The sequence below is a fragment of the Pelodiscus sinensis genome, chromosome 2 (assembly GCF_049634645.1).
Source record: "Pelodiscus sinensis isolate JC-2024 chromosome 2, ASM4963464v1, whole genome shotgun sequence".
NCBI lineage: Eukaryota > Metazoa > Chordata > Testudines > Trionychidae > Pelodiscus > Pelodiscus sinensis.
The window spans coordinates 40,810,799-40,816,272 of NC_134712.1; the positions used below are offsets into that span (position 1 = coordinate 40,810,799).

A 5,474-nucleotide genomic window follows, 5' to 3' on the forward strand; every position below is an offset into this window, starting at 1 on the left:
TGATTGTCTACCTTGATGAGGGACAACAAAGCATTTTGTCTCTGCGTGCTCTGATTGCCCTCACTCGGGACACCACAGCACTCTGCAACATGGAGCCAGAGCTGCCCCTGGGCACTCTGGTATTTCTCATGGACGCGCTGCTGCGAGCCTGGATGAACTTTCTGCAGGCTGCCATCCGGGAGGTCCACTGGGGGGCTGTCAATATCCAGGAGGCTCTGCAGGAGAGCTTCCACCCTGAGGAGCACTAAGAGCCTCCCTGGTCTGCCCCACTAGGGGCTTGTGCCTCATTCCTCCCTCACGTCCTTCCACTGATCCCTCCTAACCCCCCTTCCTGATGTGAAATAAAATACATGTATTTTCAAAAATATAAACTCTTTTTATTTAACAAAACTGGGGGGGGGGTAATGAAACTCTGGGGAGACTGGGGAAAGGAGGCAGGAGAAGGGAGGAGGGGGGAAAACTGGAAGGAGGGAGCTGGAAGGGGGAAGCAAGGGGAAGAAGAGGGAGGGGAAGCTCAGGTCTCAGGGGTGGGGTTTTCGCTGGGCCAACTGTCTCCCAGCATGGCGGGTGCAGGGGCCTCGGTGTCCCCGGGAGAATGGGGAGGAGGGTGCGGAGGCTGAGGTGGGGGGTGTGGAGATTGAGGAGGAGGGTGTGGAGGTTGAGGAGGGAGAGGTGGGAGGGGGAGAAGGAGTGGGAGGAGGAGCGGGAACTGGGGAGTCAGAAGGTGCTGGAGCAGCACGAGGCAGCACGCTCTGCATCATGTCTGCAGATGGGCACAGATGGCACGACCCTGGGCAAGCAGCTCCTGCTGGAACTCCCATTCATCCTGCACCCACTGCTCTATGGGGCTGTGCAGGGCTCGCAGGGCCCCCAGGTGCTGGTCTTGGTACCCCTGCCATGTTGCAGTGGACCTTCTGAGCCCTCGGGTGCAGGAGGATGTCCCAGGCAGGGTGGTGTGCCCTGCATGCACAGCTGGTGCAGCTGTGGAGAAAGAAGAGAAGTGGTCAGTTCTCCCTGGGGACACAGTGGGTGAAGCCCAGCCCCCCTCTGCGAGGTGAGGATGACCGTGCCCTGCACCGTCAGAGCCACTGTGCTTGCACAGAGGCCATGGTCAGAATGTCCGGCTATCCCTGGGAGTGGGAGCTGCCCCGAGACTGCACCCATGCCCCTGTTCTGTGTATTGTGTGGCTGAGGTGGGGGGAAGATGTCCCCTGCCTCTTTCTAGAGGGGGCTTGTGAAGGGAGGGCGTCCTGCTATGTCCCGCCCTGGGGTCAGGAGCATGTCAGGTCTTTTCACACATGCGTGTGGCTATCGGGCCACGGCCCCTGTGTGGCAGGCGGCTGGAGCCACCTGCCCAGGGGTGGCATGGCACGAGCTCGCACATGCACAGGTTGCTCTGTGATCCGTGGCAAGAAAGGCCCACGCGCGTGGTACCTGGTCTCCCTCTCCACCTGCTTGGGGGTCCAGGAAGTGTGGCACCCTCCGTGGCGGCTCCTCCTCTGCGCCCTGGTCAGGGCCCTCTGGTCCCAGATCGCTGCCCCCTGGGGTGGCACAGACCGTCCCACCACCCCTGATGTGGTCCAGAGCATCGAAGTAGGGGCAGGTGTCTGCCCCTGCTGAGGAGCTGCCCTGAGTGGCCTTGGTGTACACTGCCGCAGCTCTTGGTGCCAGCTATGTGTCCGTAGATGGCAGTGTTCCTCCATCTAGTGCAGAGATCATGGACATTGGAGGCCTCCCCCCAAACCTCATTGAGGTCCATGATCTCTGCACTAGTCCAGGAGGGTGCCCACCACTCCGGCCCCTGGCTGGCTCCTGGGAGCTGGGAGACTGGGCAAGGGACAGCTGGCTGGCACTGGCTGCCTGGCTCATTCTCTGGCCACTAGGTGAGGGGCAGCGACTGCTGGCAGGTCTGGCGCTGGCATACATTATGGCCAGAGTCTACCTCTTTAAGGGCTCTGGGCCTGAGGGAGAGGAGAAGTTTTCTCCTGGTTTGGACCGGAGTGGTCACCAGGGGAAACTGGGAAGGGCTGGAGGCCCCCTATTTCAGAATAAGTGTCTACACAGTGCTTATTTCGAATTAGCTATTTTGAATTTGGCATTATTCCTCATAGAATGAGGTTTACCAAATTCGAAATAAGCACCTTGCTAATTCAATTTTATTTTGAAATAGCGGTTTGCCTGTGTAGACGCTATTAAAGTTAATTTGAAATAACGGCTGTTATTTCAAATTAACTTTGATGTGTAGACATACACATAACATAGTAACTAAAACAGACATAGTAACTAAAACAGAGAACAACATTGTGGTTAGTTGCAATATGGCCACTTGAATGCTGCAGTGGCTTGGCTTTGTCATATTTAAAGAGCCAGGCCCAGAAAGGCATGCTTGAGAAAATGTTCCTATAAGATGTTAACCTTATACAAGAGGGAATTATTAAGGACCAAAAATCATAAAGGGAAGTGTTGGGTTTGGCATTGTGCCTGTAACTAATAAATCACAAAAATGAAAGAATAGTTTTGTATGTGACACTCTTGATGGGAAAGAGAGCCAATTCCCTAGGGATAGAAGGTTACTAACACACAAATTAAATTGTATTCTGGCCATGACAAAGAGCAAATAACATCTATGACAATAGTAGAATTTTTGAAATAATCTTAAAATACATGAGATAGGAACAGCCTGTCCACTCAGAAGAAAACAGCTCTATTTGATAGAAAATAAAATGGGAACATAAAATGAATATTGTGCCAAGGGACTGAGGTCCTGACACAATTATGTTAGTTTAGCAAACCGCATTGTCAATCTACCAAGGAAAAATATATCAAGATGAGAACATTTGTACAAGGGGCATGCTGACCTCTAAGAAAGAAACTCAGCTTGCCAGACAGAATAATAGCCACACTTTAAGAAATCTGGAGGAACAAACACAGCCCATGGCTTCTGAAAATGAGATCATTTTATCGTATGACTTTCTCTACCATAACATGAACGTTTTTTACTGAGCCTAGGTGAACACAGGTGCAATCTTAGACCAAGATGTGTTTTTCATTTTCGTCTTTCACTTTTAAAAGTGTTTTTAAAGACTTAGATTGTAGGCTTTAGATTGTAACAGTCATGATTTAATGTGATATGCCCTAATTTTTGGCCCCTGAGGAAAGGGACAAAGGGGTCTGAACTGAAATCCATCATGGATGCTCAGTCAAAGGCACAAACCAGGAACTCCAGTCTTATATGATGTGTCCATGCTCTGATCATAATTGTCTCCAAAACCTACAACCCACACAAGAGACAAATCAGATGAGCAAACATACTGCTGGCCATTTACTAAGCACTGTAAATTCATTTGTAAATAGAGATTCCCACCATTTTCAACATGAAAAAAATTACTCACGTATGTGTAACACCCTCTGTCCTCCCTGGGTTACTCTGGAGCAGATCACACTTGCATGTGTGCCTGGGCGCCTGAGGTTTTTAACATAAAAAGAGATCCTGAGTGGTGATGTTGTTTAGTTGGGGATTCCCTATCCACCCCCCTGCTGCAGTCCCTTGCTCCTAAAGAAAATATACAATGGAGCAAGTCCCTTGCTCCTAAAGGAAATATACAAAGCCTCCACGTGGCTGGCCCCGTATACACTTAGGCTACGTCTACACTGGCATCCCTTTCGGAAAAGGGATGCTAATGTAGCACATTGGAATAGGCAAATCCGCGGGAGATTTAAATATCCCCCGCGGCATTTGCATTAACATGGCTGCCGCTTTTTTCCGGCTTGGGGAAAAGCCGGAGAAAAGCGCCAGTCTAGACGTTATTCTCCGGAAAATAAAGCCTTTTCCGGAGGATTTCTTATTCCTACTTTCAAGCAGGAATAAGAAATCCTCTGGAAAAGGCTTTATTTTCCGGAGAATAACATCTAGACTGGCGCTTTTCTCCGGCTTTTCCCCAAGCCGGAAAAAAGTGGCAGCCATGTTAATGCAAATGCCGCGGGGGATATTTAAATCCCCTGCGGATTTGCCTATTCCAAAGTCTACATTAGCATCCCTTTTCCGTAAAGGGGTGCCAATGTAGACACAGCCTTATGGTGTGCCTTGGGAGCCTCCAGGAATAAAATTATTCCAGCAGTAATCTGGATCTAACTCCAACACAACAATATACATCTAACTAATTAAATTATAATTAACACTCTTTAACTTAACCACTTAATGAAATAGGATTTAACAGATTAAAAGTGAACAAAATCAATTAACAAAATATAGAGAAATAAAGGAAACATATCTAGCTGGTATTCACACTGCCACCATTTATCCCACCCCAGAGTGAGCACTCCTTTGGATTCAGAATCCCAGACACTTGTGTGGGTGTGCTTGAAGGTCTGCAGCTGGAGTGGAGACAGCACTGTGCAGGTTCTGTGTGTGTCAGTCCCAGCAGGCAGCCAGCTGCAAAACCCCTCTGCCACTGGAGCAGGCCCCACCAAATGCCAGCAGCTCTGGTTCACTGGGCTGGTCACTCTGCCTCTCTTTGCACCCAGAGTCAGTCTATTTTCTGTGCTCTGTCCCAGGCAGCACTTTCCCAAAGAGCCACAGTTACCTTCTATGCAGGGTTATGTAGGCTCTTCTCAATCACAGGCACAGCGAGAGTCTCTCCCCTCTAGGGACAATCATCAAGCACTGGCAGGCTCTAGCTGTAATCAACAACTCCTGGTCTGGAAAAAGATTCCCCACCAGCAGCCCGGCTCCTCACTCCACAATGGAGCCTCCTAACTCTCTTTTTGCATAGCCTGGAAGAGCCATAGTTCCCTCCTTTTTCCCAAGGGCTCATGGGAGTTGTAGTCTCTAGGGCTAGATTGCAGCACAAAGGATCCTCCCAGTAAAAGTGAGAGGCTCCTTTAGTAAGGGGACTACATGGCTATATCTAGACTACATCCCTTTTTCATAAAAGGGATGTAAATTAGACGTATCGCAATTGCTAATGAAGCAGGGATTTAAATCTCCCCTGCTTCATTAGCATAAAAATGGCTGCCGCTTTTTTTTGGCACAGAGCTTTGCTGGAAAAAAGTGCCAGTCTAGACACTGATCTTGCAGAAAATAAAGCCTTTTCCGAAAGATCCCTTATCCCTTATTTCATAAAGGGATAAGGGATCTTTCGGAAAAGGCTTTATTTTCCACAAGATCAGTGTCTAGACTGGCGCTTTTTTCCGGCAAAGCTCCGTGCAGAAAAAAAGCGGCAGCCATTTTTATGCTAATGAAGCAGGGGAGATTTAAATCCCTGCTTCATTAGCAATTGCGATACGTCTAATTTACATCCCTTTTACGAAAAAGGGATGTAGTCTAGATGTAGCCCATATGTATAATCTTTAGTTTTTATAAAGTGAAAGACTAATTATATAAAAAGAACATAATTTATGAAAAATAAGGTAATAGTTCAATTAGCAGAAGGAACAAACATACAACTTCAGTTGTGACTCTTTTGAGTAGGGAT

At 48.5% G+C, this 5,474-nt stretch overlaps 1 long non-coding RNA gene across 1 annotated transcript; it reads right to left on the reverse strand.

Moving 5' to 3' along the window:
- Positions 1-404: 404 nt before the first annotated feature.
- On the reverse strand, positions 405-4,753 carry LOC112545122 (uncharacterized). Its single transcript, XR_003088547.2, has 3 exons — positions 4,584-4,753; positions 3,393-3,463; positions 405-981 (listed from the first exon to the last, which is right to left on the reverse strand). It is a non-coding gene; the product is annotated as an uncharacterized LOC112545122 (long non-coding RNA).
- Between the last annotated feature and the right edge of the window lie 721 nt (positions 4,754-5,474).